At 43.4% G+C, this 12,418-nt stretch overlaps 1 protein-coding gene across 6 annotated transcripts in view; it reads left to right on the top strand.

Annotated features, from left to right (window-relative positions):
- Window positions 1-12,418, top strand: part of elovl5 (ELOVL fatty acid elongase 5) — a 215,500-nt gene that overhangs the window by 113,874 nt on the left and 89,208 nt on the right. The gene's annotated exons all lie outside the window — the stretch shown is intronic.

The following is a 12,418-nucleotide window of genomic DNA, read 5'->3' as shown; positions in this document are numbered from 1 at the left end:
TTGGGGGGGGGGGGGGGGTGCGGAATCCCACATGGTCACAGGGAGAACATGCAAACTCCGCTCAGCACCAGAAGTCAGGACCGAATCTAAGCTATTGGAATTGAGCTGCCTTGTAGCTGAGTAGTCAGCAGTGGGAATCAGATCTCCTGTCTGTCACCTAAGGTTGAAGAAGTATGCAGTCTCTCATTGATGGATGAGGTGAACACAGATTAAGCTGCACATCACAGCATTTGTCATGTCCTGAGCACTAATTGTTCTTGTGTTGTTCAAGTTTATTGTCATTTGACTGTACATTTATACAACCAACCAAAACAATGTTCCTCTGGTACCCAGAGCACCCATAATACATACATCACACATAGCACGTTAAACAAAAGATTGCCACAAATAAGTTAATAAAATATAATTCAAAGTGCATGTAAAGTGCACAGCAGAGGTAAACAGTACACAGTGAACAGTAAACATCTTGCTACCTTAGTGACGAGACCTCGGTGCTGGCAGGGTATTCATTAGTCTCACAGCCTGGGGGAAAATAGATGTTACCCTGTCTGGCAGCCCAAGTCCTGATGCTCCTGTGCCTCCTTCCTGATGCGAGTGGGTCAAAGAGATTGTGGGGTGAGTGGCAGGCATCCTCAACAGGACACCTGCAGCTATTCCTAGCCATTTAATCATCAGGACAGTTATCTCTGCATCTAGATGTTATGCGAAATAGAAATTACCAGGGAGTGCATGTTTTCAGAGTCGCTGTAACCGTACATACACCTGGGCAGTTTTTACATAACTCGAATGGATTAAAGTTCCTCACTCCTCATTTACTTCCTTACAAACTCTGAGTCGAGTTTATTGTCAAGTACACAAGCTGCAGGAGGTTGGCAAACACAGCCAACTCCATCATGAGCACTAGCCTCCCCGGAGAAACAGTGGAGCTCATTCTGACTGGTTGGATCACCATCTGATATGGGGCACCAGTACACAGGATCAGGTAAAGCTGTAGAGTGTAGTCAACTCAGTCAGCTCTATCACGCCACTAGCCTCCCCAGCATTGAGGACATCTTCAAATGAAGATGCCTCGAAAAGATGGCAATTATTAAGAATCCCCATCATCAGGACATACCCTCTTCTCATTACTACTATTAGGGAGGAGGTGTAGAAGCCTGAAGACACACAATGAATGTTTTAGAAACAGCTTCTTCCCCTCTACCATCAGATTTCTGAATGAACAATGAATCCATGTACATGACCTCACAATTTTTTCACAAACGAGAGAAAATCTTCAGTTGCTGGAAATCTAAGCAGCACACATAAAATGCTGGAGGAACTCAGCATCTATGGAAAATAGTACAGTCAACCATTTGGGTCAAGACCCTTTGGCAGGACTAGAGGAAGAAAGCTGAGGAGTAGATTGAAAAGGTGGGTTTGGGGAAAGAGAAACACAAAGTGAAAGGTGAAACCGGAAGGGGGAGGGATGAAGTTTCTCAAACCTCTGGTAATGCCCGATACACCCCCACCCCCCCTTCACCATTTCCCATCTCCATTTTCTTTTTTCACTTATCTTCTTGCCCTCCCATCAACTCACTCTGGTGCTCCTTGCCCCCCTGTTCTTTCTTCCATAGTCTTCTATCTCTTTCACCTATCAGCTTCCAAGATCTGTACTTCATCCCTCCCCATCACCTATCACCTTGTGTTTCTCTCTTCCCTCCCTCCACCTTTTAAATCTACTCCACAGCTTTTTTTCTCCAGTCCTGATGAAGGGTTTTGGCCTTAAATGTTGTCTGTACTCTTTTCCCTAGATGCTGCCTGGCCTGCTGAGTTCCTCCAGCATTTTGTGTGTGTGCTGCTCAAATTTTTTTCATATTTTTTTGTTTCCTTTTGGACTACTTATTGAAATTTATAATATTTTTATTATTATGTCTTTCACTGTACTGCTGCCACAAAACAACAGATTTCACAACATATGGTCGGGAGATTAAACCTGATTCTGATTCTGTACAGGTCTTCTCAGGTGCAATTAAAGATTTTCTTGCTGCAATATTGCAGGCAAATAGCATCAGATACACAACACTTACAAGAAAAACTTAAAAACATAAATTATACACAATTTATACAAGAAAGAACACAATTAGAACAATAAAAAGTCCATTGTAGTGCAAAGAAGTCATTAGGCAGTGATTAGGATTGTGACGTTTGGTTCAAGAAGTGAATGGTTGAGGGAAATAACTGTTCTTCAAAATGTAAAGTTCAAAATTCAAAGTAAATTTATTATTAAAGTGCATATATGTCACCATATATAATCATGATTCATTTTGTTGTGAGCATCTGGAGATACAAACTCCTTATGTGCAGCGGTGGGAATTGAGTGAAGTTATCCCCAGTGGTTGAGGTAATAACTGTTCCTGATCCTGGTGGTGTGAGTCCTGAGACTTGTGTTCCTCCTGCCCGGTCGGATAGATGTGAGAAGGTGGCATGGCCCCGTTGGGCAACACATTAGTCAGCCACTTTTACAGCTCCAGTGATCAGCAATTGGGATTTGACTCCCACAGTCTGTAATGAGTTTGTACATTCTTCCCATCACCGTGTGAGTTTCCTCCAGATGCTGCAGTTTCCTCCCATGTTCCAAAGTCATGTGAGTTAGTGTTAGTAAATTGTGGGCTTATTCCCCCCTCCATATGTTCCATCACTCACATTAAAATTATGTCCCCTTATATTAGCCATTTTTGCCCTGGAAAAAAATCTCTGGCTGTCTGCTCCATCTGTGTCTCATAATCTTGTACACCTCTAGCAATTTTTGGAGCTTGTGTCCTACCCATTTGGCTTCATCTATCACCTTCCAGCTTGCCTCCTTCCCCTCTCCCCCAACTATTTATTCTAGCATCTCTCCCCTTCCATTTCAGTTCTGAAGAAGGGTCTCAGCATGAAACATCAACTGTAGTAATTTCCATCACTGCTGCCTGACCTGCTGAGTTCCGCCAGCATTTTGTGTGTGTTGCTTTGGATTTTCAGCTTCTGCACACTTTGTGATTTGACTGATGTTTCGTGCTGGAGTGTTAGGGAATGAAACCATTCATATTTGTACCCTGCTCCACAGAATGGGTGGTAGGATTTGTGTTGAATTCGGCTTGTTTCTTGAAATCTGACACCTCTCTTACAATATCTCCAAATAAGGCAGTGTGTGGAGAGTGCAGTGCTCTACCATGGGATTTCCTCACATAGTGTTAGGCTCTTGATAAGCAGCAGTGGGCCTCTTCTTACGTGAAGGGCTCATTTCCCATTGCATCGTTGCTATGTTATGCATGGAGCATTGTCAACAACGAGTAATCTGATGGGGCTGAGGCATGTTCTTTTCACTGTCTCCTGAAGAACAATTGGATCTTTCTCTGCTCTTCATCCCGATCTGTGCCCTCAAAGACATCATCTTCAGCATAATCCACATACATGCATGCTTATACATACAAACAACATACACACATTCATTCACATAGCACGTGCATTTCACACACGAGTGTGAACATACATGCACAAAAATAGACACGTGTGCAAATAAACACACACACACACACACACACACACACACACACACAAGCATTCACATGCATAGACACACACACAGACACACACAGAACACATGCACAGACACAAACACTCGCAGAGGCACACAGCCACACAGTGATACATACACAAGGTATCACAGATGCCAGGTGCCTGTGTTAATGAAGTTAAAAGGTGACTTTCGCACTGTTATTTCGAGATTTTCTAACAATTAGTTGCCTAGCTACACTTAGCAGTTGCCACTGTAGTACTGAACTCTTAGTAGAACCCCAAATCCCTTTATTTACTGTCATTCAACATACCCCCGTGCTTCTTGCCTTAGCTGCAGTCAATTTGATCTCACCTGACTTAGATCAATTAGATTTCACTTGTGCTGCGCCCATATTGTATCTCATCCCAATAGATGTCTGCTTTGTTTGAGACAAGGCAGATCTAGTCTCAGGTGTTTAACTGTTATGATCTTGTATGTGAATTTGTTATTGTCACAGTATTGCTTTCCTGTTGTACGCAGTACAAAAACTTACCTTAATAGTTGTTGCACAAGATATTCTGCAGATGCTGGAAATCTTGAGCAACACTTACAAAATACTGGAGGAACTTAGCAGGTCAGGCAGCATCTGTGGAGAGGAATAGCATTTTCAGCCTTCAATAAGACTGGAAGGAAGGGCAAGAAGCCAGAATAAAAAAGCTGGGGAGGGGAAGGTGGGGGAGGGGGGCATGAAGGAGTGGGTGGTGATAGGCGGAAGACATAAAGGGTTGAAGTAAAAGGAATTCTTCGCCTATTAGTCAGAAAGCAAAATTACAGAAACAAAATTGTATAAAAATAATAGTCGTCTAACTGGAAACAGGGAAAGATCACAAATAGAACACTCTCATCCATGAGGTGAAATAGATTACCAGGGGAGTTGACTTACACTGATCACACAAAAATATTGCTGATGTACTTATCAAACATCTAAGATGCTGAGGGGTGATGATGAAAGGATTCGGATGCAGCGGATATATTTTCTTGTTGGAGAAGCTAGTCCAGGGGACCACTGCTGACAAACTACAAACTCTTGTGTCTGACAAATAAGGAGTTGCTCTTAAATCAGGTTCAGATTCAAGTTTATTTCCCATGGATACAGTGAAATGCAGCATTTGCATTAACAACCATACTCCCAAGGATGTACCGGAGGCAAGTTTCACCACACATTCCAGTGTCAACATAACATCCCCGCACTGTTTGGCAGAACAACACAAAACAACAATAATACAAAACTCTTTCCTTCCATCCACTCACACACAGACAGGCCTCCATCTCTAGAAAAGGCCACATCCAGGCCTCCAGCCCTTGGCTCTGGACTCTGTGACTTAGACATCAGGATTCCCTGGCCCAGACTTGCAGACTCGTTCTTTAAGCTTCTATCTCCATGCTCACTAACTTCAGTCTTTAACCTTACACCATATTGAACAGTTTTTCTCAGAATCTGTGGAATTTAAGAGGATGGTGGATGCAGAGTCTTTGCGTGTTTTTAAGGAAGGGGTAGATTGTTGATAAGCAGGAGGGTGAAAGGTTTCTGGAGATAGATAGGAATACAGAGTTAAGATACACTTGGATTGCTCTGCTCTTAGTGATGGAGAAGGCTCTAAGAATTGGGTTCATTACGCAAATTTGCACAGCTCGTCTCCATTTAGAAAAAGTTCAAGTTCACATTTATTGTCAAACAAGTGAAATAATGTTCCTCTGGTCCACAGTACACCCACAAAACATATATCACACACAGCTCATAAACCAAAATATTACCATAAATAAATTAATAAAGTATAATTCCAAATGGAGGTTGTGAACAGTAAAGGTAAACTGTAAACAGCCTACTGTTCTAGTGATGAGATCTCAGTGGTGGCAGGGTTAGTTAGTCTCACAGCCTGAGGGAAGAAGTTGTTACCCAGACTGGCAATCTTAGTCCTGATGCTCCTGTACCTCAGTGGGTCAAAGAGATTGTGGGATGGGTGGTGGGGATCCTCAACAATGCTTTGTACCGTTTTCAATGCTCCTGGTAAATGTCACAAGTAGGGGGGTGGGAGATCCCTGTGATCTTCATGGCAGCTTTAATTACCACCTTCTGTAGGGTCCTATGGTCTGATGCCTTGTAGCTTCCGTACCACACAATGATGCACAAGAAGTGTTAAAACATGTCGTAGAGCACTACAATGCAGAAATAAGCCCTTTGGCACACCTAGTCCATGCCAAGTTGTTATTCTGCCTATTCCTATCGATCTGCACCAGGACCATAGCTCCCTGTACCCTTCTAATCCACGTACTTATCCAAACTTCTCTTAAATGTTGCATTCGAGCCCACATCCACTACTTCTGCTGGCAGCCTATCCAGCTCTTGCACCATCCTTTCTCCTATGGTCCACTCTCCTCTCCTAGCAAATTACTCTTCTTCAGCCCCTTTACCTCTTCTACCTGTCATCTCCCAGCTTCTTACTTTATTTCCCCTTCCCTACCCACCCACCTCACCTGGCTTCACCTATCATCCGTCAGCTTGTTCTCCTTCCCCTCTCCCCACCTTAGTACTCTGGCTTCTCTCTGCCCCTGCCCCCCTGTGGTGTACTACATATACCTGTCTGGACATGCCCCCCCCCCCCAGCTGATTGCTCCTGTGGCTCCTCCCACGGACCCCGGTATAAAGGTGATTGGGGCCTGAGCCTTGCCTCTCAGTCTCCAGGATGTAGCATGGTGGTCAATTGCTACTTGTTCTTTCTTCCAGTCAATAAAAGCCTATATCTCGCCTCATGTCTCAGAGAGTTATTGATGGTGCATCACCCCCCCCCCCTTCCTTTCCAGTCCTGATGAAGAATCTTAGCCTGAAATGCCGACTGTTTATTCCTCTCCATTGAAGCGGTTTGATCTGTTGAGTTCCTCCAGTATTTTGTGTATGTTACACTGGATTTCCAGTATCTTCAGAATCTCTTGTGTTTATGACTTAAGGGACAAAGCTTGGATTAATATCTTTCCCTGCTGACATTTATGTTTTTCTTCCTCATTAACAAACTAGTCACTTACATTGACCTATAAACATCTGGAGAAGTCCACGGTATCTATTTTACTGAAGCTGTGAAAGCTACTTTGAAAATAAAACAAGGGAAGCCTTGGTGAGGCGTAATTTGGAGTGTTGTGTGCATTTCTGGTTACCAGTCTACAGGAAAAATATCAATGAAAGGGTATAGAGAAAATTTATAAGGGTGTTGCTGAGAGTTGAGAATCTGCATGAGAGGGAAAAGTTGAATAGGTTAGGAATTCAGTCCCTAGAGTGTAGGAGAATGAGTGGAGATTTGATAGAGGTATACAAAATTATGAGGGATATAGGTAGGGTAAATGCAAGTTGGCTTTTTCCTCTGAGGTTGGGTGAAACTAGAACTAGAGGTCACAGGTTAAGGGTGAAAAGTGAAATGTTTAAGGGGAACCTGAGGGGAACTTTTTCACTCAGAGGGTTGTGAGAGTGTGGAATGTGCTGCCAGAGGAAGTGGTAGATGTGGGTTCGATTGCAAATTTAAGAGAAATTTAGATAGGTACCTAGATGGGAGAGGTATAGAGGGCGATTGCCCAGATGCAGATTGATGGGACTATACTTCAGCATGGATTAGATGGGCTGAATGGCTTGTTTCTGTGCTATAGTGTTTTTTGACACTGTTAGTGATAGCAGATGCTGGAAATCCGCAATAAAAACATAAAGCACTGGGAACACTGTAATCTCCTCTACAATGCAGTAACAAAATACTAATTGGACAATTGCTTTATGCAGTGATTGTGCTCATTCTGAAGGGGCGCCCTGAGAATCTGGTTGTGAGTTGCTTTAACTCCCATTCCATTCTCTGTCTTTGGTCCCCTTCAGGGTAACATAGAACTTAAAACACTGCAGCACTAAACTGACCCTTCATCCCGTGGCATTGTGCCAACCTAATAACCTACTCTAAGACTGATCTCACACTTTGCTCCTATATAGCCCCTCCATTTTTATGTCTTGTGGTCTTAAGGCATGAATGTCAATTTATCTAATGTCTGGCAACCACTTCTCTCGATCCCCACTTATTCTGCTCACTTTACTGGTCCATTCATCCCATTTTTATACCCTTTCCTGCCCTCTTGATTGCCCACCACCCATACATTCCTCCCTTTCCTTCATTCTGTGGTCTGCTGTACTCTTTTATTAGATTCCAATTTCTTTCCCTTATCACCCACCAGTTTCTAACAATATACCCACATTACCCCCTCGCTCATCTGCCTATCACTACTCCCCTCACCTGGATCCAGCTGCTACTCACCAGCTCTCACTCCACTCTTTACCTCCTGCCCCGCAGCACCTTTTTATACTGGCCACCTCCCCTCTTTCCAGTCCTGATGAAGCATCTTAACTAACAGCGTTGATTGTCCATTTCCCTCCACAGATGCTGCCTGACCTTCTGAGTTCCTCTAGCAGTTTGTCTTTTGCTCTGGTTTCCTCCCACATTCCAACTACCGTTAGACCACAAGATATAGGAGTAGAATTAGGCCATTCAGCCCATCGAGTCTGCTCTGTCATTCCATCATGGCTGATTTTTTAAATCACTTTCAACCCCATTCTCCTCTAACCTTTGGAAGGACCTATCAATCTCTGCTTTAAATATACCCAAAGACTTGGCCACCTTTGGCAATGAATTCCACAGATTCAGTACCTAGCTAAAGACGTTCTTCCTCATTTCTGCTCTAAAGATTAGGGTTAGTGAGTTGTGGGCATGCTATATTGGCACAGATGCATGGTGACACTTATGGGCTGCCCCCAGCACATTGCAAAAACAATGACGCAAATGCCACACTCCACTGTATGTTTTATTGTGATAAAGCTCATATTTAAATTATAGCACTATTACAGATGGAGTTCGAAGTTCAATTCTGTCACCATCTGTGTTTGCACTTGCTGATCATACATGTGTGGGTTTCGTATGGGTGCTTCAGTTTCCTCCTACAGGCTAATGGTGGGACAGTGTAAATTGTCCCGTGACTAGGCTAGGGTTAAGTTGTGTGTTGCTGGGTGGTGTGGCTCGTTGGGCCTGGTGTTGTTATCTCTAAATAAATAAATAATCATTGCTCTCCACCAGTACATGCGGACCTGCTAATAATGCCTACAACTCAGCAACAGATAATAAATAACACAATACCATGTGTATGTGGGATGTGTGAGATTGCAGCCTCTATTTGAATCTTGAAGGGGCTGCTCCTCAAGTTATGGCTACACTTCGGCTCCAGGCTCCTGATCTACAGTCACCCAGTATAGGCAGGGATGGGTTGCTCGAGGGATTTGCTGGTTGGTTTGCTCCCAGGACTGGCCAAAATGGCCATTAACAGGTACAGCCGGTGGGCAGTCGAGGGTACTGCCTGCCTCTCTTCCAGGGTTACATTTGTGCCCGAGTGTTCTTAGGGAAGGAGCATGCAGTCTTTAAGGGTACTTTGGGGGATTTTCAAGAACAGTGGGCTCTTTAGTAACTTGAATATGTTGTAGATATTAATAAGTGACCACACAGGTTGATGAGGTGGTTAAGAAGGCATATTACATGCTTGCCTTTGTTAGTCAAGGTAGTGAGCTCAAAAATCAGGAAGTTATGCTGCAGCTTTATGAAACTCTGATTAGGGCACATCTGGAGTATTGCATACAGTTCTGGTCACCTTTATAAGAAGGATATTGGAGGTGCAGAAGAGGTTTACCAGGATGCTGCCTGGATTAAAGGATATGTGCTATAATGGGACATTGGACAAAACTAGGTTGTTTTCTCTGGTGAGCCAGAGGCTGAGGGAATACCAGATATAGATTTATAACACTATGAGTGACATAATATCTTCGTTCAAGGGTTGAAAGTCTACCAGCAATGAACATGCATGTAAATTGAAAGGTGAACATTTCAAAGGAGAGCTGCGGGGCAAGTTTTGTTACACAAAGAGTAGTAGGTGCCTGGAATGCACTGTCTGGGGTGGTGGTAGAGAGAGATACATTAGGGATGTTTAAGAGACATTTGAATAGACACATGAATGTGAAGAAAATGGAAGGATATGGACAATGTGTAGGCAGAAGATGCTAGTTGGCCATTTGCTGGCTAATTTTATTGGTACAGTGCAATATTGTGGGCCAAAAGGCTTGATCGTATGTTGTATTGTTCTACGTGCTAAACATATTTGAACTTGAAACCATAAATAGCTTATGATGCCCTAATTATGTACAATGCTTTGTAGGTGAATAAACTTTTCCTGTCAACATGGAGCTGAGTTACGGTTTCCATCGAGGTCATGGCTCAGATATAGTTGTCGTTTAAGTTTGTAAGGATGTTTTTGGGGACAAAGAGAGGAGTTAACTGGGTCAGGTTGGGTTTATGGACAGGAATGTAGAGGAGTTACCTCCTCCATGGATGAATCCCAAGCTAAGCTGTGAAATGAGGGTTGGGCATGGGGCTCGGAACCCCATCCACTAAAATCCCAGCGCTATAGAGACCCCATCAGAAACTCCGAAGACCTCATTGCTGGGAAGAGGAAGGATCTTCGATGGGCTTCACCCTGAAAGACTGGTCCATGACAGAGGTCTCTGGTGAGCTGCTGTCGGCAGCCTATGCCCCAGTGGGGGTGATAGACTTAAGAACATTCCAAGCTCAAAGGCCAGTGAGGTGGGCGGGTGACAAAGTGTGTGTGTGTGTGTTGTGGGGAGGGGAGGATTGGGCATGTTTTGCTGCTGCTGTTTTGTTGCTTGCTGTGCCTGGTTCTACAGAGTACTGTAGGTACACGAAGTTGGTGCTGCAATGTGTAGTGACAATTGCGGGCTGCCCCAACACATCCTTGGATTTTGTCGGCTTTTAACACAATGGGCACCATGGTAGAGTGACCCTATTACAGCTTGGGACACTGGAGTTCAAATTCAAGTCTGAAATCATCGTAAGGAGTTTATATGTTCTTCCCCACAGACACATGGGTTTCCTCCAGGTGGTCCAGTTTCCTCCAACAGTTCAAAGACATACCACTTAGATGTTGATTGGTCATTGTAAATTGTCTCATGATAAGGCTAGGGTTAAATAGGTGAGTAGTTGTGTGGTGTGGCTCATTGGACTAGAAGGGCCTGTTCCGTACTATATCTCTAAAAAAGTAAATAACTAACGACACGGTTCACTGTATGTTTCAATGTACTGACGTTAAATAAATCCATATCTGAATCTGAATCTTTTGTAACATAAAAAGCAGCTCTTCATTGGAACATTGCAGCTAGAACAACTGACCATGAACAAGGTGATGTTTATTTCATCTGGAGATGGATTACCTTGCATTTACATGACACTTAGTCCGATGTCAAGGTCTAACGGAATGCACTGAGATTGGCTCTGCAGCTCGTGCACTCTTGACCTTTGGGTAGAAGCTAAACTTCCAGGCTGCTTCCTTTTGTCAACCTGGGAGTATCTTTTCCACACCAACCCTTTTGCCTTGCCTAGGCTCCAGATTAACCCAACCCTATACCTGCATTTCCTAGAGTCAATAGACAATAGACAATAGGTGCAATAGATGACAATAGTCATCGTGTAGAAACAGGCCCTTTGGCCCAACTGGTCTGTGCCAGCCACGGCATCCTTCCTGCTAATCCCAGTTGCCCATGTTTGGCCCACCACCCTCCAATCCCCTTCCCCTCATATACCTATCCAAAAGCTTCTTAAATACCGCAATTGTAGCCACCTCAACCACTTCCTATAGCAGCTCATTGCAGGTACTAACTACCCTCTGAGGTTACCTCTCAGCTTCTCCCCTTTTATCTTGTATCTGTGCCTCTGCCATGGCTGTCACTGTGGATTTCAGCTGTAGTAGTCCTAAAGGGGGCATATTTGATGATTCCCTTTGGCACTGTCCCGTGCCATTTTTGGATTTGGGCTCCCACCAATATTCCCTCTTCGGCTGTCTCAAAAACACCAAATTTGATAACTGGGACTAGTATGGGTAGTACAGTGGTTAGCAGGTTCACTGAGGGCTGAAGGGCCTGTTTTGTGATGGTATCAAGTTTGCTGACTGCAAAAATCTTAAGCTCCATCCGATATAGATAGCTGTATGTAAAGGGAGGTTATACTCTAGCTACCTAGTCTTCAAAGACCAAATTATCCTCCACGGTGAGTTTAGGTGCCAATATCCACTATTTGAGTGGTGGGATCCCTTCCCAGCAAACAAAGTAGTTTAAAGACTTCACTTATTTTTAGTGATGCACATTTAAATTTAGATAAAGTTCTAAAAACACATTTAAAGCTCACAGAGGATTTCTACCTGAGAAAAGATTTCCAAATTACAAGCAATTTCTAAAACACAAAGGATTCCCAAAAAACGGATACAATTCCAATAAACTAAAAGCTAAAAAAGCTAAAAGCTAAAAAACTAGTGAATCACTAGTTAGGAAGGTTCAATCGTTAGGTATGAATACTGAAGTAGTAAAATGGATTCAACAGTGGCTGGATGGGAGATGCCAGAGAGTAGTGGTGGATAACTGTCTGTCAGGTTGGAGGCCGGTGACTGGTGGTGTGCCTCAGGGATCTGTATTGGGTCCAATGTTGTTTGTCATATACATTAATGATCTGGATGATGGGGTGGTAAATTGGATGAGTAAGTATGCAGATGATACTAAGATAGGTTGTGTTGTGGATAATGAAGTAGGTTTTCAAAGCTTGCAGAGAGATTTAGGCCAGTTAGAAGAGTGGGCTGAACGATGGCAGATGGAGTTTAATGCTGATAAATGTGAGGTGCTACATTCTGGTAGGAATAATCCAAATAGGACATACATTGTAAATGGTAGGGCATTGAAGAATGCAGTTGAACAGAGTGATCTAGGAATAATGGTGC

Source organism: Hypanus sabinus, chromosome 10 (genome assembly GCF_030144855.1).
Source record: "Hypanus sabinus isolate sHypSab1 chromosome 10, sHypSab1.hap1, whole genome shotgun sequence".
Taxonomy (NCBI): domain Eukaryota; kingdom Metazoa; phylum Chordata; class Chondrichthyes; order Myliobatiformes; family Dasyatidae; genus Hypanus; species Hypanus sabinus.
Note: the sequence above shows the minus strand (reverse complement) of the source record. Positions and strands in the feature narration are given on the sequence as shown.